Source organism: Gallus gallus, chromosome 4, assembly GCF_016699485.2.
Source record: "Gallus gallus isolate bGalGal1 chromosome 4, bGalGal1.mat.broiler.GRCg7b, whole genome shotgun sequence".
In the NCBI taxonomy this organism is placed as follows: domain Eukaryota; kingdom Metazoa; phylum Chordata; class Aves; order Galliformes; family Phasianidae; genus Gallus; species Gallus gallus.
In genome coordinates, this window is record NC_052535.1 from 40711713 (window position 1) to 40736166 (window position 24454).

Below are 24454 nucleotides of genomic sequence, written 5' to 3' on the forward strand. Positions count from 1 at the left end.
TTTGTAGTATTATGATTTCCATCATAACTTATGAAGTACAGTAGGCTACTGAATTCTTGGAGTTTTTTGAAGTATCTAAGCATCACAGGTGAAAAAATACAGAGTTAGGAAGCACAGTGACAACAGTTTCTGGGATTTCAATCGAGAAGAAAAAAGCGATTTCTAAAAGAGTTTTTGAAAGAGTTTTTGAAATGAAAGTCTTAAAAGTATAAAAAATTAATAATCCCATTGGAGTCAGAATAGTGAAAGACTGAACATTACAGGCATTCTTCTGGGACACTGTACCAGGTTTGAAGTCTTACTGTCTTCTAAATTGAACCTCTGACTTTCTCACTCAGAACAGGTTATCCATACTGATGATTAGGATTTTCTCTCAAGAGAAACCCCACCCACACAGTTTTGTTCTATAAAGAACCCTGTACTCAGATCACATTTGGCAGAATCCCCAAAACTTCTCCTGCATGAACATACAGAAAAAAAATCCTATACCCAACAGTGTCTGTAATTAGGAGGTTGAGGTAATTATGAAAACATTTTTTTGTTTGTTTTGGAAAATGAAATGGCAACATTGAAAACTATGGCTAACAGTTAGTTAACAGAGGATCTCCTATCCCCATCAGCATATGCATGAAAACACAGTAGGCTCCTAAAGTTTCCAGTGTTTTTAAATAGAGTGGAGCAATAAAATGATTGTTCTTGCTGTCTCTCTTGTTAGTAAATCCAACCCTAGATCACAATGTCTATAATATCCACTCTAACTTGATGGCTTACAAATAACAATTATTGTATATCCTTGAATCCTACTTGCTAACACAGTAATATTCTCTTTTGGGTGGATATTATGGCACATTTTAACAGTTATTCATGCTAAAGAAGAGGTACTTTAAGAACAGTGAAGAACCACAAAAAAACAATATGCACTGAATTATGCTGCATAATTCAATTTAAAAACTGTTTTACATAATTAATTAAGTGCTTCAAATGAAATCAAGATTTCATTTCTTAGAATTAAGTCTATATCTGTAAAAAAAAATAATAAATAAGTTGTCACATTCTAAAGAAAAATTTACCCTATGCTAAACATTTGAAATTTTCTAGTAGTTTAACTGTCTCCTTCTAATCTTGTATAAGGAGAAAGTAGCATGATCAAAACATAACAAGCTTTTAATATTTTACTTTCATACTTGAAGCCTTTTATTCTGCAGCTATCAGATTAATTCTATTTATCCTAAAAAGACAAAAGTGAAAATTTTCCTTCTAAATGTAAACACAGCTTCCCAAACAAGAAGTCTAACTCTATGTTGATTAATGTCATTGATACTTTCTCTGACTACAAAGTATAAAGTCTCCAATGATATCAACCAGGTAGTCAGAAAGAATTAACGTTCTCCATTTTCTTTTCTACCTCAGGAACCAGAAAGAATGATCATTTGAAACTATTTTTAAGGAGGTCCTTACCTTTGAAATGCTCTGAAGTTCTTTCTGGCAATCTGTTGAAACAGAATATTTACCTGTTACAAAGAAGATAAAATATTATTAGCGATATCTTAGAATGGACAGCCAGGGTAAATCACCTTCATTACTTAGTTAAATGTATATATTTATATATATATATAAATGTTAATTACATTCCTATTTCTATGATTTGCATCAAGGAAAATGCAAGGTTTGGGAAACATGGTATGCTCTTAAACTGCAAAAAAAAAAAAAAAAAAAAAAAAAAAGAAATTATGCTCAATGTGATTCAGATAGATTCTGTTTGCTGGCCTCCCACTTGTTTTTACATTCATGGGTGAAACACCTTTAGCAGTTTAAGCATGTATCAGTACTTGTTTTATGAGGTACCTACAGAATTTTCTGCAGTATCTGGAATCTGAGTGACTACACCTACAGAGATATTCATTGTCCAGCATTTTCCTTCATAGTCCTTTTCTATTCATCCACTATTGTTAAGTGCTTATATTTTAAGTTCTCACCAGCAGGGGACACTTCTTCTTTTCTGACTGAACAATGTCTTACACAAGAGACTCAGAGGCGTCATGGCAATGCATACATAAAAATGCTGCATACGAGTTTGCATATGACAGTATGCCATCATGCTTACATGGAAACAGTTAAAGACTTGTACTAATCATTCATGTTTGCCATTTAGTTTTCTAGTAAATAAGAGTTCATTAGACTCACTGTATTACATATGGTGAAGAATTCCATCCATTTACGGATGAGATCAAGAGAACTTACTCGTTTCTTGACAATAATAATCACACAATACGTATTTCTTAGAAATCTCTCCTTGTTTCCAGTTAATTTTTAGCTTCTGGCAGTATATTCTGATAGAGAGGAAGTCCCATAAATGCAGCTTTTTGAGAAGAGCACATTGAATTTACTGTCTCATGTCAGTGCTTCCACTGTTTATCATTTATTTTCATCACTGCAAAAGTACAGGAATGATAACTGAAACTTTCCTTTTGTCTTTGATGGGAAAACATGAAATAATACCCCCAAGATTGCATATGCTTATGATAACAATGTTTCACTCTGTCCTTGAAGCATAATTTTCAACAAGAGTCTGTTGGCAAAAAGTATGCTGCCTTTATTGCTGCTACTAAAGAAGTTTTACTGACAGGGCTCCAAGAGTGTCACTGCAGAAAAAAAATGAAGTAGATGAGAGAGAAAATACAAGTGTCTCATTTATAAAGACAAGCAAAGGGCAGAAGTTTTTCACTCTTTCCTATGCTATTTAAAATCATCTGGTTTGTAAAAGCTTTGATGCCTCTCTATAAAACAAACAGTATTTCAGTTCGGTAGATTTTAATTTAAAAACTTCTTTTGAAAATATTTTTTTTGAAAAAATCATGAAAGTGAAAGGTAACTTTCTAATAAAGGCACTAGGCTGCAGTACAAATAGAGTAGATTTACAAAACTGCTCTGTGTTGCTCTGTCAGCCTTGATGTGAAATACAAAGAAATATAAGAAAAATATGAAATAACAAATTCTTATTTTCACTGACTGAGAAGTCATAGGAAGAGATCTTCCAGATCCCCACCCCTGTTCAGAAAGCTCAACAAGTCACTTTTCAACAAGACATTCAGCATTACAAATTGTTAATCACTTAAAATAACTTCTCTTCCTTATATTTGAAGTATTCCTGATTTAAGGATTTTCTACATTTTTTCAATTAAATAACATACTTCACAGTTACTAAATGCTCCAGAATAACAAGGAGATACTGAGATGAATCCTTAAACATGTCCAAACACCAGAGCAGAGTGAATGCTAGTACTTGTTCAGTGTAGGAGAACTGCACTGAGGAAGTTTTCATATTTACCCCAAGCTGACCAATTAACAAAGATGCAATCATGCAAGTAATTTTAGATCAACAACTACATGTATGGGTTGTTTTCTTGTTTTTTATTTTTATTTTTATTTTTTTATTTTTTGCCTACAAGCCCTGAAATGTAAATGACTGCATAGACATAAATGTAGAAATCTACAGATCATGCATATTTCATAAAGTTTTAACATTTAGTATTTAAAATACTATGCACTTTTATACTGTAAGAGACTATTCTTTTATATCATTGACTCAAAGTTTGCTGAGGAACAAGTCCAGGCAAGTCCTGGGCAAAGGCAGAGAAATCTTTTGTCTTGAGGACACTGATGGACAGGTCCTGGCTAAGGATTGTGAAATCCTCTAAGGAGCACAGATGGACAAGGCCGGGGCAACGAGAGAGAGATAAGCTGCTGCTAATGGCCGGGAAACGGTCTTTTTGTGTGGACTTATCTCGAGGAAGATGGCCATCTCAGGAGGAATGCACAGGACTCTTGCTCAAGCACCCAGGAATGTCACGTAGGCAGCAGAAAATGGAGGATAAAAGAGGGTCCAACAACCACAACGGTAGAGGTTGATCCTTCACCACAACTGAGAGGCTTATCTCTCACCACGACAGACTTGAGGGGTTCTCTGCCATCTGATCCTTCACCGCAACGTGGAGGCTGATCTCTCATGACGACACGAGCTTTCTGCCTTCAGATCCTTCTCTACGGACGGTTTGCTGACGGACTTCCCTGGCCCCGCTACCTGAGACCTGCTGCTTCCTCCCTGACTTATTCGGCAGCTTCTTCCTGGACCCACCCGGTACCTGCACCCTCTCGTTGCCCAAGACCGGCCTCGCTGCTCCTGCCCTTCGGCCTCGGACCGTCGGAACGTCGTGCAACGGGACTGCTGCTGGATCCTGGTGGTGACTATCCCCGCTTTATGCAATTCTTGCCTCTTTCTATCTTTTCTATCGCTCGCCTTCCCTTCTCCATCACCCCAATCCTTAATAGTGTCCGTCCTCCCCTTTCTTCATCTCCCTTACTAACATTTGTAATAAACTGGTCGGACCAACATTTGAACCGTTGTTTCTTAATCTCACGCCGGGCATACATATTTCAAAGAACCTCCTCTCCCTCCTATAAATTGGAGCAAGACATATATTGACTAAAATCAGTCAGCCTTACAAATTCTTGTGTAAGCAGTGATTATCTGCAATGTCTTCTGAGTATCAAATAACTGGAGTGCAGAATAGGTAGCTACATGTATACTCAGCTGTAAACAAATATAGTCTGTTGAAAGAGCGAGGGATAAAACAAAGTATGGTAATCTAAAGGGTAATAAATAAAACGTAAACGCATGCTAGAAAACAGTCCAGAAAATTCACCTTTTTTGTCTGTTTTCTTATTCGATAGGAATAAGATCTTTTTAATAAAAGCTACCTTCTCTTTTTGGCCACTTTCTCAAATAGATGAACTCCCAAGCCTTTCTCTTAAATCACTATTGTGATAATAGCTTTAGTCTTTCCCAAAATGATCACCTCAAAAGAGAAGAGGCATTTGAAGGAAAAACTCTGGAACACCTTGTTTCTTCCTTCTTTTCACACATTCTAGAAATTCTTGTTCAGTATAGAAGTTTTCTTTTAGTAAACAAAAAAATAAATGACCAAATATTTCACAGGGCTACTACTCATTTATGTCAATACCATACTGAAACCACTGTAAATTCCATTTCTCTTTTTGACTTTCTGCCTGCTGTGTCTTTTACTGACTATTTGGTATTGTCATTGATGTTCTTCCATTCTGGAGTACCTGAGTTTATTTTTATAGTAAACTGAAAGGATATTTTTATTGTAAATATTGACTAATCTTTTGCCTTTCTCACTGTAAAGAAACGTGACTGTTCCAAACCAGTACATGTATTACACAAGTATGTACTGATAGGTAAATGGAGAGTTACTTGACATATCCTTGTATTATCTAAAGTGATTAATAGCTATAATTATGGGTAGCAAACATCCTATTCTAGCATTGCTCTACTGAAATAGATGTTCATAGAATTGAGGGCCAGTGTAGATCTGAAGGTTGCTGAATTAAATATGTTACCATGGTAGCCATTCACTGTAAACTGTATCAGAGCAGGGTGGACAAAAAGATATATCCAAAACATTACTGAATTCTTCTATTTTTTTGACTAGTTTTTTTAAGCATTATTTCAGAATCTGTTAATTCTGCATTACTTTTCCTAACTGCATTCATTCTACATACAGTAATATGCAGTGTCTACCAGCACAGTTCAGAACACTTTTTCTGACAGTTCCTAATAGATACCCGGGAACTTAGGTATCTGCAGGTGAAAGATTTGTTCACTATAAGCTTCTGAGCCAAAGCTTCTTAAAATTTATAGTTTGTTTTATCGTTAGTCTTTAGAGTGCATCATAGGGTCTATCTTTTCTCCATTCAAAAAGAGAACTGAGAAACAGAAAGCTCTAGGTATGTGATGTGGGACACCAGAAGGGGAATGCTGGCAGTGTTCTTAATCTAGCATTTATTGAATTGTATGGGCTTTTTAATTGTATATACAACATTCAAACATTTTGCCAGTGATACCTGGAGATTCTATCTAGAATCTTGCACTTATTTGCATTTTAAAGTTAATTTAACTTAGAATTATCAAAATCATTTCAGCAACTGGTACCAAACCCAGATTTCCACACCTATCTTGAAATCCTAGTACATTTGTTCTTGTATTAATTATAATTTGTAATCAAAATAAGAAAAAACATAACCATTATCTTCAACTTTATACTTATCTTCTCAGAAAAAAAAAAAAATCAATTTCTCAACACCAATTCTATTCCTGTTATATTTATGGTGAGATTAATAGGCAAATCTGTCTGAGCTACTCAGTCAGAACTAATGAGAGTCAACCTGTTTCAGCAGCTGCCAACGGAAGGATCATTTTGTGAGAGATCAGATACTAACCACTAGACTGAAAAGCCGGAATATATTTTTAATTTTACCTCTCATTTTAAGTCTTCCTTTTTTTTGCATAAGCTTTCTTAATTTTTGTCCAACATTTTCTCAGTTCTAAAAGAAAACTGACATGTATTCCATCAGAAATGATTCTAAATATGATTATGTTTAGAAAGTCTTGGAAATGAAAAACAACACAAATAGTGTTAGCTCATTTTATTATGTTAATGTCTTTGGGCAAGTTTTAGATTCAGCAGAAGACAACAAACATTCAATGTTCAGTAAGGTACTGATTTTTGTATTTAAAAAAAAATATCCAAATATTGAATGTCCGGAATGACCTGATTCTCTCTCTATAATGAAGAGTGACAAAAAATATAAAGGTAGTTGCCAAAAGAATTTAAAATCAGAAAATAATACCTGTGAAACTGAAAAACATCTATATAATACCTTTCTACAGAGAAGGAGAGGGGAGGGGAACGGGTTGGGGGGGGGGGGGGCAGAGGAAAAAGAGAGGAAAAGGAAAAGGAATGAAAAAGGAAAGGGGAAGGGAAAGAAAAGGGGAAAGGGAGAGAAGGGAAGGGAAGGAAAAGGAAAAGGAAAAGGAAACTGTTCTTGGAAACATTTGTTAGACCAGACAATCTACTCCAATTATTTTTTTTACTCTTTGTTCACTTCAGATCCTGTACGTAAGTTTTCTATAAAGCCTAACATTTTTCTTTCTTACTTACTGCATTTCCTCACATGCAGTGAGCACAAGAAATAAAAGCTTTGCTGCTCTTTTCTCTAACTCTCAGTAATCAATCTCATCAGACCTGTTAGGACCAAAGGCACACAACACTCTTGCAACCCTCAACAAGGCAGTAATTGGCATTGTACATGCTGAAATTGCAAAGCAATCGCTACTTACTGCTTTGCCTGCCCCACTACAGCCAGCTCGCATGTGTGAATGTACACTCACACACTGAGTGACACAGTGTGGACTAACAACAAAACAAGCAGAGAGAACTGGCCTTAAAATTTCACAGTTTACAGCAGCCATGTCCAGCTCATGTCCTGCAGGCCATGTGTGGCCTGGCCCAGCCTGTTCTGAGGCCCCTTCTGCCATGCGCCATCATGGCAGTAGCTCTGACTTGCTGAGTGGCCTGGCCCAGCCCCAGACAAGCACTCATTGCTCAGAAACAACTGAACGTTAGTGTGTGACTGGCACTGTCTGGGCTGAGAACAGGACATGGGGAGGGTGCAGTGCAGTGCCAAATCCAGTTATAGCAAAAAACTTCACACATTTTGATGCACTGCCTGAACACAATTCCGTGAACAGAGAAAAATATTCAGCCGTGCTTTCCATTCTTAACTAGAATTTGAGAATTAGTTTCAAGATTGTCAAAAAAACACAACATTTTTTTTTTTTGGTGTATTTGCAACTCCATTTTCAGTTGACATAAATAAATTACCTGTGAATTTTCAAATGGAATGCACAGAGTTGCTATCAGATGTTCAAGTCAAAAATTTGTTCATGCCTCTTTACTAGTCTTGTATAAGACCTAGGTTACCAGATAGCTCAGTTTCAGCTGGGATGGAGTTGTTTTTCTCCATAGTGTCTGGCGTGATGATATGTTTTTGTTGTAGGACAAAAACAATGTTGATAATACATGTATGTATGTTTCTAGTTGTTGCTGAGCAGTTCTGTACAGAGCCAAGGACATTTTAGTTTTCTCAGTTTCTCCTACTGTCCTACCAAGGAGGGGCGCCCAGGGAGCTGGGAGTGGATAGAATAAGGGCAATTGGCTCAAACTGGCCAAAGAGATATTCCAAAGCATATGACATTGTGCAGAAGGAAAGTTTTGAAAAGAGTTGGAGTTCATCATGCTCCATTTCTGCTACTCAGTAGCTAACTGGGCATCAGTTGGCAGGTCGTGAGCAATTGTTTGTGTGTCACTTGTTATATACATACACACATACATATTTATATATTATATTATCCTTTTCCTTTTCTCTGTCTTAGTAATAATTTTTCTCTCGGCCTAGTATTTTATTTTTATTTTTAAATTCTCTCCTCCATCCCACTGGGAAGTTGGGGAGTGAGCAAACAACTTTGTGGTGCTCAGCCACCGTCTGGGTTAAACTGCAACACCGAAGAAAAATATCCCTCGCTTCATAGCCATGCCTTATTCATATCATCACTTTTTGGCAGTACATACATTTGTGAAGAGCTATTGTCAAGGATGAAGCACAGGAAGAGTAAAACTTTATCAAAAATCTCTGACAAACACCTTGAGAGCTTACTAAGAATGAACCAAGCTTTCATCAAACCAGACTGATGCATTACTTTCACAAACCCCAGGTCAATCATCCCACTCGTTTTATGTTTCTGTTGCTGTCTTTTTATATGTTTTGATTAAAAAAAAAAAAAAAAGTATAAGTTTTGTTACTTATATGCATTAGCTATATTATATATTTTATATGCAGCTCAAGACAATTCCTCTTCACTCAGTGCAGCCCAGGAAAGCCAAAACGTTGGACTTCTATGGCTTACAGCATAGCATACAACACATTTAAAGCTGATGAATCTGAAACAACTGTCAAAAATTTCAAACAAATATCGTTTACCACTGTAAGACATTTAAAGAAACTATGATCTTGACAACCAACCACTCTGTATTTTTGAGAAGATTAGAAATAAAATTGATAATAATAGTACAAACACCATAATTTGGATTTCCATAAAGCCTTTGATAATGTCTCAAATGATAGTCTTCATCTTAAACAGAAAACAAGAAAGATTCAGGTTAAACATGGGAACAGATAAAGAACTGATTAAAGTAAAGTGATTAGAAAGTAAAGTGTTGAAAAGGGTCACAGGGGAGTCAGTTCTCAGATCTTTATTGCTTCTAATCTACATAAATTACCAAGATTGAGAAACTAGCTGTAGAATTGCCAAGTGCACTGATGACTTACAACTGAAATGAAGTAGGAAGTGGAAAGCAAAAGAATTAAATGATAATTCCCCCTGGATAATGGTTTACATATGAAATGGAAAACAAAAATACAACATATAAAGCATTCCTTAGTTTTCATTACAGAAGTACAAGAAACTTGTTTGTAAATACTATCATACGCATTTCAGGGAAACAATCCAAACCAGTCCACCTTACTGAAAAAACTGAAAGAATGGGAACCATTTTCTGCATATTGTACTCCAACAGCATTAAAAAAAATGTAATTCAGAAAAACCTTATAATCATACCACTAGCAGTCACATCACTGTTGTACAATAGTAACTATTAGTCAGTACCTTTCCCTGTAGGAGTTTCAAAGTGGAGAAAACACAACAAAGCAAGACTTTCTTATACTAACACTACCAAAAACATAATAGAAAACTAAATTTTTAACATTGAAGGTTTTTTTGCTATTTTTTATATCTCCTAATTTTTTTACCTCAACTAAAATGTAAAAATCATTTAGCTCCAATGGAAAAAAAAGGAGGAAAGAAAAAAGCACACATTACTCCACAAAGTGAGAAATTACCCTTTCAGATGTTATTACGTTCAATATGTAATATACATATGTATATAATAGAAACAAAAGGCAATGAAGAAAATGTCAATTTGAAAAATCTAAATATACAGATAATTCATTTTATTTTATTCTTTCAGTAACTCATATTTCAATCTTGGATTCGTTATCCTATGTTGCCCCCATCCAGGTTTCCCTCGAAAAGTTGTATTATTTGATAGTACTTTGCACAGAGTAGTGACTAAGACAGAAATGGCAACACTCAAAAGAAAGAAAAGAAAGAAATCAGGAAGAATTGCTCTAAGCTTTACTTCTTATGTGCAATGCAGATTTATAATTACATGTACATATGGTCATCAAGACAGTTGCATAAAGACAATGGAAACACGAGGGTCTATAGTGTAGATAAAATTGCATTTCTATGTCTGTTTGAATGATAGCTAAAGTGATAATTTTAAGCTCAGCTCTTGCAAAATATTTTCATACACAACAAATACAAAATCAACGTCAGAGGACGTTTGTATCAGAGTATTAAACTGATAATAAGGGGGGATATATTTACATATAAGGAGAAGTAAAGAGAAAGAAAGATGGAAATTACCAGTCATTCTGTTTTATTGCCATTCACCTAGTTTTTCACTATTTGGATAATGAATTTAATATATCTCTCTCACAGCCCACCATTTTAGAAATAGTTTGATTGGCAGCTAGATATCTAATACAGATGGTTTCTATATTTAACATTCCATTGTTAGTACTTGCTTTATCTTTTAAAGGTCATTAATGTTATTGATTACATTAATTTGAAAGCTTCTTGAATAACAGAGAAAATTAATGTAAAATGAACAGCTGCATGAGCTGACAACACACAAAATTGCTGTGGTCTTCAGAGATGACTCCTCATGGGGATTTTCCCCACTGACAGTTCAGAACAGCAGGAGCAAAAGAGCCCAAATAGAAACTTTCAATTAGATTTTTATGCTCTAGTAAATAGAAAAAAAAAAAAAAAAAAATGATCGTTTTTCCTTCACCTTTGTTAGTGACATCCAACAACTAGGCAGCTTCCCAGAGAGTGCCTAAATAACAAAAGCAAGTCTTTTTAGCCTTTGCGTACTTATGCTAAGTACAAGAAACAAACAGTATGATAATTAATGGCATAGTATATTCTGTTAATCTAGTGCAATTCAGGCTTAGCATTCATTTAAGAAGGTAAAATATTCAAGAACTGTCTCCTGATTTTGAGCTTAGCCAAGTGACGTAAGCTTCAGTTTCAGACATACCTCATTCCAGAAAAACATAGATAATCTTATAAGACAATCTCATGATATCTCTGGTCTTCCAAACAGAACCTGAGAATCAATCTAAAAACGCCACAGCTTTACGTCAGACACACTGTATGTGTTAACAGATATTTTAGGGAAACAATTTCATTACAGAATACCAAGTAGCAAGCTTAGGCATTTCCCTTTACATACAGCTATTTGGAAGACCCTAGCTATGGCATAGCTTAAACTGAAAAGACTTTTTGTTCACACTGCCTTTCAGTACATGAAGTACAGCTACTTACAAGTACCATCGTTTTGGTTTTGTTGTTGTTTTTTTTTGTTGTTTTGTTTTGTTTTGTTTTTTGAAAATAGTGTATCATATTACAGTATCATATTACAGAATTATTGCAGGTATTTATGGAGGTGAGCATTATCATATGTTCAAGGGGAAAACCTGTGTGAATACTACTATAATTAGCATCAATTAAACCATCAGTCTAGACTGACATCTGCACTGCACAAAAATAATTCATCAGCAACTCTTTGGTGATGGAAACAATGTATTTGTACTTTTTCAACCTTTCTTGCATGTTTTGGTATATATTTTTTTATCTTATTGATTAATGTAAGTGAACATGATTGTGATCATAAGTGATGATGAAGACTACTTGGCCAGCTTTTATAAGCAAGAACTACTACTAATATTCTGCTTCTGGGCTTTAATACTTTATAGTTGTCGAACACTCTTAATAAACGTTAAATATAGTAACTTGTTTCATCCCTTGACATCTAATACTAATAAACCCTGAAAGGTTTATGTTCTTCTTACTATGCACCTATGTTATAATTATTATGTTCATATGATTACTACCTTAAAACACAACTCTGTTCTTCCAGGTTCTTATCAATTTTATCAGTGTAATAACTATGAGTTTATCTGAGTAAGCATACTTACAAAAAATGTGGCCTAGAGAAGGTGTTTATAGTTGACATAAAGCATTGTTCCTGAATATCTTAAAATAATTTAAAACCATTTTCTTGTGATAAATGAGACATTGAGGTGCATAGCAGCATTATAAATTTGTGTTATTGTTCTAGGTTTCCCAGCAATTAATTTGTTTAAAACTTGACACATAACTGAATATTCCTATTCAGATATGAGAGCGCTGGAAATACTTTTGCTAGTGGCTGTTCCCTGACTCCTGTGCACACTTTGTATATGAAGGATGACAATAAGAACATTTACATTGCACTGAAGGTAAACTCTACTGTGAATTTATCTACACCAAAATGCAATAATCTTCAAGGGGTTCAGAGAAAACAACATGAAGACTTGGTATCCTTCTGGAAGCCAATATTATCAAACAAAACCCATGAAATCTCATGCCTAGCAGTGGGATGGAAACACAGTGGGTAAGAAGCAAGACCTAACAGATCACAGATTGGACCAAGAGGCACCTGCTTTGTTTTCACAGCACTGTGTCAGATGGGAATCACATCAGAGCCACACCAAACCACTGAAGTTGCTAATTCAGCACTGCAAAAAAAGAAAAGCCTCTTATTCAGGTGTAAGAAGATATCCAGAGTACAGAACAATTTAATAAGCTGAAGTTAGAATCAAAGAATAAAGTTACTTTCACATATTTTTCTTCACAGAAATGATCTTGGCTACAGCTTTAAGGTTAGAGCTTGAAGAACAATGAACTCTCTTGCCAGTGATTACTGCTGTTTTTCAGACTGACAAATATATAAGGAACGTATTAATTCCTTGCAATGGATGCAAAAATGTTTACGTCCACTGATTCTGAGAACTGAGCTGAGAATTTTCACTACTTCTCTCATGAAATTTGCCCTTCTATGTTTGGCTGAAATTATTACATGAATAGAAAGTATAGAAGCACTGAGCATCTGTGCTCATTGGTGTCTCTGTATATTGGACTGTACATTTTAAAATCTTAAGTTACTTTCAGATGCTTTAAACCTGATAAGACCCCATACTTCGACTTAGTCTTCCTCAAACTACTCCTTATGAATTGCAATTGAATAGCCTATGAAACCCTATGAAAATCATCGTAAAAAAGAAAGACATACATAACCTGGTACCCATATATTGAAACAGGAAGTAATCTCCCTATGCCAAATAATTTGAAAGATTAAGGCTTCAGTGTACTAGGAGAATACTAAACATTTAAAATAGGAAAGCACATAAGAGAGTTTAAGCGCAGTTTCTTTCAAGATGCACTTGGCAGTCTGTGACGGATCCAGCTGTTTAAAAACATTTCTTTTGAGCTATTGGCATTAAAATAAACAGTTTCCTGAACTTCCATCTGAATTTGACAAACATGCCTCAAGACATAAATTTCTATTGCCCCAGTTCAGAAAGTTTTCAATCATTTTCCAGCAAATCTCAGTGTACATATTTGCCTAAAGCTATACATTTGCTTAAATACAACCCTGAATTGTCATGTATATTTAATTTCTCCACAAACTAGGAGCAATTTTAATATAAATCTTATGCCAATAAAAATGTTCCAGAAAATGCTATCCACAGAACTACAAATGTTCATTTTTCTGTGGCTATACAGGTGGTAGATATTTGATGAGATACAAGTGTCGGCCACCAGCACCTGGCTCTCTACTGTCAAACACAGTAAGTACACCATCAGATTACAGAACACATTCTCTTGGTCTTACAGAGAGTATTGAATAAAATCCCTATTTATTTTTATTTTTATTTTTTACCTAAGCAGTATTTGTCATAAAGCTTGGAAAAACCACATGTTTTTCAGAATGCTGCTCACCTCTCAGGTTTACACAGAGCAGCCACTACATTTATAAGTGACTGAGGACAATGAAGGGATCTAATGATAACTTGAGAACACAAATGAGGAAAGTACATTAAAAAAAAAAAAAAAAAAAAGAAAGAAAGAAACTGGACATAACGAAAGCATCTTTTTGGTAACCAGCATTAAATTGTTCCTTAAATTGTTCATTAAATTGTTCTAGAAAGATGAGACAAAAATCTTGCAATATAGAAAACACTAAATTTACAAAACTGATAAAAGACTTACTTTGGCATAGCAAATAAATTAACTGAAGGCCAGTAACTATGGAAACTGAAATGAGATATAATTTTTCTTCAAAAAGTAGGAAATGAAATTTACATTGCCAGCTTAAGTATACCAGTTAAAGGACATATAAGTATGATACAGAATGGTTCATAATGCTATCCACTAGTATTAGATATTGTGGTTTGAATCCTGGGAGATCTGCATCCCTTGCAATCTGCAAACTAATTATAAATTGGCTGATACACCAACCCTATTAGGCTGTGTTAACATTTTGAATGTGTTTGCCCACTTTCACTTCTTTAATGCAAGTCCAGCTACTTTGAAATAAACAAATTTTGTCAATGCTACAGTTGTAAGCTATTTTGTAATAAAGGCCATCCTATGCACATTAATAATACTGACAAGAACAGATGGCAATTATTGCTTTTAACATTTTTTTTTCTGTTAGTATTAATTACTTAGGCTTAATTTCTGTTGCTGTGTCCACTGGGCATCTAGGTAAGATGCTAAAAGTCTACCCAAACGCTTTCATCTCATTGTCAGCAGTAGAATTATTACTAAAATTTAAATTTTACTATCACTTTAACTCATTAGGGATGCATCTAAATTCATCATTATCGATAACTGTTTTTAATGCTTTTCTTACACCATGGTGCTTCTCAAAGTGAGCAGCATTCTTCTTGCTAATTGTGTAGTTAAAACATCATCTGCTGTATTTAAAAATAGAGTTATCCATAAAGTTAATTAAAATATCAAGAATCACTAGAAACTTCTCTGTGGCTTGTTAAGAGTGCTGAAAAATTTCTGCTGATCAAAACCTTCAATCTTTGGCTCTCATGTCTGCTCACTGGTTGACTAGGAGTAGATCATCAGTCTACTGTCTGCTGTGTTATCTCTCACTCTGGCAGGGTGCTTATGTTCAAGTCAGACAGCTGGGTTCTCTTCTGCACTTGCACTAGCAAGGAAAGAAAAAAATTCCTAAACAGTGTGGAATGTAACAGACAATACTCTTAGCGGGGAGCTGCTTAACCTTTGTCAAAAGCTAACACCAAAGCCAGCCTTAAGCAAGAACCCTTAAGGGCCTCTCAGCAGGGGCATCTTGCCTTCAGTTAAGCTTCACTGTCACAAGCTCTTTCAGGTGGTAGTTTCTAAGCATTAATCCAGTGATCTGAAAGTACATTAACGATATGACAAAATTCAGATCTATACAGTCCCAAACCTGACTACTAACATACAGTTTCAGAAGTGTGAAAGAAAATCTAATGTGGATCATGCTAAAGCTAGAGGCAAAGATGCAATGCTGATAGAATTTTTTTCTGAGGCTGAGCCAAACATGACCCTGGAAGCATCAGACTAAAGGATTCTGCTGAACTCATCAGTTAAAGACATGGGCAGTGCAAAGATCTCAAGATATTCCATTTACAACCAGGCAGATACAGCCTGATGTCTACGTTAAAGCTAATTCCACCAGCCTTGTAACTGGATTTTAACAGTCGAAGTTGCAGTAAAACACAAACACATACAAAATTCTCTGAAATTCAGGAAAATCCAGGAGAAAAACAACAACAATAATAACAAAAAAGTAAAAACAAACAAACAAACAAAAAAACCCCATACAACAATGGGCTTCCTTCAAGGCTTCAAGGTTAGGTCAGCCAACACAAGAATGTTTTCTCACTGGGAATATACACACACTGGTACAGATCAGAGAGCACATCAGACTTTTTCAGACTTTCTTCCTTACAGACAATGATTTTCCCTACAGACAATGATCCTTACAGACAATGTAGACACAGCTGCCAAGTAATGAAAGAATAAATATCCCTTCACTTCTATTCCTGAATATGTTGACTGTCTCATCTCCTACATTTCAGAAGAGGACATGGGAAGGGTATGACTAAAATGGAATGAGATTTTGATAAATCAAATCTGGAAAAGAATTTAAAAAGCTCCACTTAAAATATATTATCATTACTCATTCCATGTTGCTCATATTGGAACTCATAAAGATCATCTAGGTCAACAGCCTGCAGATGATCTGCCTGATTAGAAAGTGAGCCTTCTGAAAGCTGATGCATATACCTGTGCTCAGGAATTACAATTACAGATTTCAATCAACAAGGCAACTAACAAATGAAATGAGTGAACATAAAATACTTGTTTCAAGTGGGAACTTGTGAAAAAAATATTAAGGATTAAATTCTAAAATGCACTGCCTCACACTGAAAGGAAGAAGTAAAGAAAGCAGAATAACTTCTGTTTTGTTGTTCTGTGCTGAGAATTTGTAAAAGTGATTGCAATAGTGAAATGAATACTTTCCACTTTCTGGAAATACTAGATATGGCGAATAATAATAACTGTGTCCTATAGCCAAGGACCCTACCCACGACCTTCAAAACCTAGCAGTTTTTATCAAGATCATATATGTGAGTTTCTTTCCTATGGAAAATAATAAAATAACTAGAGCCGAGAATTATGAATAAGAATGTGCCCAGGAAAAGGAGAAATTCTGAGGTTCACACAATTTAGGAAGCTAAGTCACCATGACTTAGAAGCTGGGAAGAACCTTGAGAGATTCACAGATCTATTCACCATCATGCCTTTGAGATCACCTCGCTTCTCTCTAATTACATTTCAGCACAGAGTAGAATATATCATGTTTATTAGTATCAAAAATGTTTTAGGCTAGAGTTAGCTTTCTAACTATTAGGACGCTATCTTTTTCTGCAGTTTTCTAAGAATGGAAATTTTCTGCAAGTTTTTAAAAATGGAAATTTCCAGACATCTTGATATAGGAACCTGTGATTGGACTTCTCTACAAAAATACAAAAATACTATACATCTCACTGCATGCTTACTGCTGCCCTACGAATTGTAAGACAGCAGCATATAGCTTTTCACTATTTACCCTGCTGCATGAACTTGATCTTCAAAAAACAAAACCTGACCAAGATTAAATGTTAAGCTTTTCTGTTTTACAATATTTGTCAATGGAAACGTCTTTCTTACAGTAAAATTTGAAATTATTCAACCAAAAGGAATTCTATCACTGTGAACTAGTTCAGCCTAAACAACAATTCTGCATCTTGACACATATGATATTCTTGATTTAACTATTATTCTTGATTAGATGCCTCAAAAGCAAAACAGAAACCCTCTTACATTACTCTTTTCATCTGTTTATGGTGGTCAAAAAATGACTCCTAGGTTGTATTTTGGGACAAGATAACAGAATCTCTCCCATGGCTGGGATGTTTCTGGATGACCTGTGCTATGTCTACTGGGTTATAAAGAAATGCATGGATCTATCTGCTTAAATTTGTGAACTTGAAATTGTTGTATAGGATTCTAAATAAATACAAGAGAAGTCTGAATGAGTTCATAAAGTAGTTTTAGAAATACCTTTTATAATGTTCTCAAACCTAAGTAGACAATCTAGCATCCTTCATTCAAAACTCTTGCTTACATGCCTGGTTTCAGGAGATTTAAGAGGTAGCACACTGTGTTATTCTATCAGGAATTTTTTGTACCCAGCACAATTCCTCTCTGGAAAGGTGTGGTGTCTGTAAATCAGTTTTAATATGATTCTGGAAATACAGCTAGGGTACAAAGGCAATTAGTCTCACTCTATTAATAGAGTGATTAATTTGAGTCAAAATCTGATTTCACACTCTTTCTTATAGCTCTATGTAGTCTTCACAGTGTTCAATGACATTGTTTGAATGGCTATAGAAGGCAAAGCAAACCAAGTCCAAATGATCTAACCTCTATTTCACAACAGTCACTGCATGTTAACATAAAAGGATAACAACCAGAGCAGCAAAGACAACTCAGTAAATGTTATACCTATTAATTCATTTATTCAAATTGTAAGATTTTCTCTCTTTACAAAGAAGGAAAATGATTATGCAGAAATAAATCTGTAGAAATTCAATCTCTTGGGTCAAAAAAGAAAAAAAAAGTGAAAATATTGTACTGAAGTCACCTATTATAACCTTTTTCAGAAATGGAAAGAATCTTAATGTTTTTCAGTTAGCAGACAGGATTTCCATATTGGCAGCTATTTGCTTTGAGCTTACACTTGAGCTGAAATGAAAAAATGGTCTGATACATTGATGGAAATTTACTAATATCTAATATGCTAACCTAATTAAACAGCAATGTATTTAAGGGAGAGTACAAAGGGAGCATGGGAGTCTACACTACATCTAGTATATAGGCTGTATAAGAAGGCTGCTCCAAACGTAATGCCTCCTGTTTTGTTGTGTTGGCCCACAAAATCAGAGGTGGATTTTGGTGGTTTGGCAGCAAAGGTTGAACCTTCCCACCAATATTCCGTTAAATTTTGTTGCTGTGCAACAGATGGAAGCAGAGGGGAAGCCTGACAAAATGGCATCTGACATGGAAGTGTGTATGAAACAATGGTGTGTCAATGAATTTCTTTATGCGGAAAAAATAGCACCCACTGGCGTTCATTGAATCGTGCTGAATATGGAGAACAAACAGTGGATATGAGCATAGTGAGGTGGTGGATGATGTGTTGGAATAGTGGTGACAGTGACAATGGGTCACCTCCACTGGTGCAGATTTTTACTAGCTCAGCATGCAAACTCTTGTTCATTGCAGGGAAAAATGCACAGCTAATGGTGGTGACCATGTTGAAAAATACTGCTTTTTAGCTGAAAATTTGCTCCATCAAAAAAAAAAAAAAAAAAAAAAGTGTTACTGCATTCTTTGTATCTGCTGTAGTTTCCATGGAAATAAATAGGAAGCATTATTTTTGGAGCAACCTACACATTTATAAGTGAGTGGTCTGAGTACCTCAGCCAGAAATAATGAGATAATCAAGAGTACCTTGCAGTTCACTGGATTGGGAATCAAATGTTAATTGCTTTTATGAGATGAGGTTTGTCTCATAAAAGGGTAGTGGCATTCTCTCCCAGGGTAGCCATGACATGGAGACTGACTGGGCATCAGTTTGCTAGTTAGAAGTGGTGAGCAATTGCCTATGGATCACTTTTTTCTTTTCTTCTTCCTTTACATATTAAGTTGCCTTAATCTTCACCCATAAGTTTTTCTCTGTTTTACCCTTGCAATTTTCTCCTCTCACTTACTGGGGTGAATGAGCATTTGGTGAGTGTTTAGACGCAGGCCAGGGTCAACACCTTCACTATAGCTTACTCTTTCAGCTTAAAGTACTCACTGATAAGTCCAGTATTTAACACATATTTTAAATTATAATAACAACAATGAATCAACAACAACAACAACAACAAAACTCAGAGCCCAGTTGTTTTGAATGTTTGGAGTGCTTCTAAAGTAGTATTTTCAAAATGATTGACTTGTGCTGCCATTGTAACGCCACAAATACTTTTCCTCATCCAGAGATTCATGAAAGAATATTGCACCTTCCGCAATCATTAACATAACCTTCTTAATCATAGGGTTTGTCTAGGAGGTGGATGGTCTTGACATTTCACTCATAACTGATCGTAATGGCAGTTTATTACTCTAAAAACAACATTTGCTGTCATAATCTCATTGCTATTAAACTGCTATTTTGCATTCTGTGTAGTTATTCTATGCATAAGTCTTAAATCACCTCATGAAACTGATGAAAACTATCCAAAAGCAATTACATGGGAAAATATCTATGGATATTCTTGAGTGTAATTTTTTCTATGTATCTTCAAATATCATAAAAAGTACCCAAGAATTGGCAATGTTGCACCTGAGGCTGTCTAAAATTGCACAGATGATCCAGAGTTACAGCTCCTACCATATAAAAGTCTCTGTCTCCTGAAAATTTAGATACATGTTTTCATAGTGCTGATCAGGTTAAATTACTGGAATCAGGTGGTGACTGATAAAGAACATTCAAAAAGAATGTGCTTGACAAGATATATATTTGTTTATTATCTGCATGAAAAATGAAGTTTGCATTTTTCTCTATGTTTTCTACAAAGCTTAAATCTAGCAGCTAGCTCTCACAAACGCATAGCTTTTGAAAAACAATCTGTGCAAAATGTATCTCAGTTTTGGAGTGCGGACCAGTGGTTAGAGATTCCTGCTGCTCTCCACTGTTGGAATTATTGCTCCTTCTGTTACAGCCCTAGTGCAGATGGCTGCAGAAGACACCGGTATAGAAGCATTTATGTGCAGAACCACAGCATCACTCATGATCCCTAAGGACTGCCTGTCTGAGTGGCTCTTCAGCTTCATTGGGTTCCCAGATAGCTGGAGTATTGCTGGATGGAGAATTCAGAGCCAAAAAGAATGGAGAAATGATAAGATTTACAATGAGTACAGGGAAGGAAGTGAGGTAAGAGATGATGTATGAAGGTAGCGATACACATTTTTTTATACTTGAGACAGAATAAACCAACAACACAAATGCACAACCAAGCATTTTGCTGGGTTTTTTGACATTGACTTGGATGTAACCTAAACAAAGTTTAAATCTGTCTTTTGGAAGAAATGTTTAGATCTGTGTTTCATACTTGTATTGTACTACTGAAATCAGTAGCATGACACTGAATGTAAAATCCATTTTCAAGGTTCTCATTTGCACTAAGTTTCGCCTGGTCATAGAAAGGAACCAAATGTACTACTCCATCTCTTTAACTTTTGGCTACAACTATAGATTAACACTACAGCAAACAACAGTGATATATTCCTTGTTCTCTCTCTAGTTTCTGCAGTAGAAAAGTTTAACACCAATTTCTTGACATCAATGGGAAGCAGGGAAGCAGGGATGAAAAATAAAGAAAATGTTACATTAAAAAAAAAGGTTGTTTAGATGTATTGATGCTTCTTATTCAATTGAATCCGAAATATCAAAGTTTCTTACACAGGTATCTTAAATCAAGACTGTTAATAAAATGACTAGAATCAGTGCTGCCTTTAAACTATTTTATATTTGAAAAAATAGGAATAATAATAGTTAAAAATAATAATTATACTCATAACACTCAGAAATCATTTTGATTTTGGTGAATTTAATTTAGTTACTGTGAATAAAATTAGTTACTGTGAACTATGAAAATAAAGAAACACATGTAATACTTATATTTCTTTACATTAGCTTGAAAAATCTTACATGTAAGTCTATTTCTCTAAACTACACTAAAATAAAATCAATACAATATAATGGTCAGTTTAAGTAAAACAAAACAACTAATTTGAGACTATGCTCTTGCAATTCAGTGCTTCAGGTTAACAGTCACAGATGTGCATTTTTTCTTCTATTCGAGGACCTGTGCTGTGTTTCCTGCACTTCCTCTTTCTGAGCTATCACCCTACAACTCAGTGAAAAGGATTCATATCTAATGCAGATCTCAGACTTGGTTTTAAGAGTAAAGAGGCTTACTTGAATATCAGTAATTCAAAAATGCTTAAGTGCACATACAAGACAGCTCAGGATATCACAATTGTTATCTTGCTAGCCCTTCAACACTTGCTATACAATAAAAGGAAACTTTTATTTAGTACAATGTTTCTTATTTCTAGACAGCTTTGCTTTTTCCAGTAGATAACCAGAATTTTAATATAAAAGACATCAGATTAAAAGTATCATGTATTGCTGGTAGAAGAAAATTTGTCCACAGCAGCCTGATAAGGTCAGAATGATATGGCCCTCTTATTTCAGAGTATCATTCTGTATCCTGAAGACTTTTCCTAATGAAACGTCAAACTGCTGGCAAAAATTTTCAAGCTGTCAAAAAGTGCAAGTGAAACACTAATAAAATATAAATGTAGTTAATGCACATTGGACTATCTACTATCTACTGGACTATGGACCATCATAAAAAAGCTGCCAAACGTTTCTTCAAGTACAAAACCTGGGTAATAATAATTCTGCATACTAAACAAGTATATTCTGAAAACAGCAGAAACTCATATTTAAGAAATACTTTATCCACAGTATGACTAACAGAAGTTTTCAGCAGCCAGAACTTTCATATCCAGATTGTTATGTATAGAACTTGTCTCTTTGCTTTATCAAATGCCTATGAAATGTCTGATATCCCTAAATGTGTTTCCCATTCAAAATGATATAGCAAATATTCTACCTAAATTCATTCTACTTGTGTATGACATACAAATTCTTTGTGCTTTAACTATTTATTTGACTAAATAAACTGCTGTGTGGACATTTCTAACATTGGGCAATTTGTTACTGTATCCTAAGCAAAGGCATCACAAGCTGATGAATGGCAAAAACAACTGGGAAGCCTTAGAACACTCATCAACTTAAAATCAATTCAAGTTCAAGCTGTGTAGTCTTTGTAAATTCTCCTTTCCAAAATAAAAAGTGATGACAACTTATATGTTATAGTCATGGTGTATTCTTCTTTTTGGTTAAGTCTTCCACGTCAGAAAGACATGGTGACCATGGAGGCAAGTATTGATAATAACTATATTTTAATACATTTTGACAAAAGAAAAAAACAACTTTTGGATACAAGACTGGCTCAAGAAAGTCCAATCTAACCGAGAGCACAAGTCAGATCCAAAAAAATTGTTCCCAGATTGCATTTACCTTTCTTATTGCTTGTAGCTGTCACTATTTTGCTCCTAAAAAACATTCATTTCAAATACAACATGGGTGAAATTATTTAAACCTAAAGTGTTTAGCCAGTTAACCAGTGATCACCTCTTGTTTACAGGAAAACACATTTATTTCTTCCAAATAATTTTTTCTTATACTAAAATGTCTTCTGTCAGTTTTAAGTTACTTAGTTTCCTCATAAGAGGTACCAAAAGCAATAATTCATCTTGCCAAAGACATAGCTACAAACAGATTTTAAATGTTCATTTAATTCCTATTTAAATATATTTAGACTTTTAGCAAAACAAAAGCCACATGTGGAAATGTTGAGTCTGAAACCACTCCCATTGCTATGAAGCACACAGCAGGAGCTGAAACAGCAACAGCAATGGCTGGACTTGTGCTCTCTGAATTCAAAACTAATTACATAAAAAACTGCTTTTATGGGAACCATGCCTTTTTGAAACAGGTTTTCATTTTTCAGCTTTTGCTGCACTAAAGACAACATATCCTTTGACTACAGTTAACTTGCAACTTTGTCAATTAGACAACAAAGAACATTACAGCAAAGCTTTGAAGTTCTTGTAAGAGAACACGTAGGCATTTTCAAAGTAGTAGTGAAAGAAATTTCACTACTGCCATTTCAGCTTCATTCTCAACCTGACATTCGTGAATTATTTCATAGACAAGGTCTTACTAATCAGTACTTATGTGCAAATTTTGAACAACCACCTCAGCTATGTAAGCTGCGATAAATCTGTTTCCTTCTGTGAAGTTACACTGACATAAAGATCACTGTAGTTGCTCAGTAGTAGAACTGTTTTGAGTTAACTCCTTCATGTTAAGCTAGGATAGTAAGAATTATTGTCAGGACTAAGACATGGGTAAGTGCTAAGTTGTAAAGAAATAAGCAAAAAGAAAATATATGCTTACACTCGAATCACACGTGAAAAAAATCAGTTGTCAAAAATAAAAATAAAAATAAAATAAATACAAATACAAATACAAATACAAATACTATGGCCATAGTAAGATACATCAGTTACATAGGGCACAATGTATTCAAAATCAATCATATTTACCTATGATTCCCACAGAATATCTGAGGCGAGATACAAAATTATGAACAATTCTGTATGAATGGCAAAGAAACATCATATTCTAAATCTATGTATCTGGCTGCAGAAAGAATGCTGAGTCTGTGTTCTGGGCACTACTGGGTCATACTGCAAGCCAGCTCTTGGGATAAACGTCAGGGGCCCCTGAGGCTGTCAAACTCCACATTATGTATTGTTCTCTTCTGCTGAGAAGAACTGAGCTCTCACATGAGATTAATAACAGGGTACCCTCTGGCTGAGGTTTCTTCTCTCCATAGTTAAATAAAGAGGCCAGGTCACTTGAATAAATTACCTCTCAACAGGGGCAAGAGTAAGAAGATGATGGTATATATGCATAAACAATTTAAAGATATGCTGTTACCCAGACACTTTTATTTTTAAGATTTACATGCATATATAAAAGTTCACCTACGTATATATATGGGCAATAATCAGTGGAATATTCCTGTTAAAGGCAGGGTTAAGGAGTGTGGCCTCTGAAACACTGGCCTCAGGGTTACAACATGAGTTTCTTCACAGTGAGACTTTGTAGTGGGTGGAGGTTTGGAAAATTACGGGAAAGTTTGCTGGGCAGTCCGGAACTGTTACAGTAGTATCTAAAAATGAGCTTGTGAATGACAGGAGGTAGAGGTGGAGGAAGGG

The 24454-nt window shown here is 35.1% G+C and overlaps 1 protein-coding gene across 5 annotated transcripts in view; it reads right to left on the minus strand.

Annotated features, from left to right (window-relative positions):
- The window catches only part of TENM3 (teneurin transmembrane protein 3), a 1287844-nt gene that overhangs the window by 1084668 nt on the left and 178722 nt on the right, over positions 1 to 24454 (minus strand). For all 5 annotated transcript variants that reach the window (XM_046940097.1, XM_046940098.1, XM_046940100.1 and 2 more), the window contains exon 3: positions 1459 to 1511. The gene's annotated coding sequence lies outside the window, so the exon portion shown is untranslated. The remainder of the gene's footprint in view (positions 1 to 1458; positions 1512 to 24454) is intronic.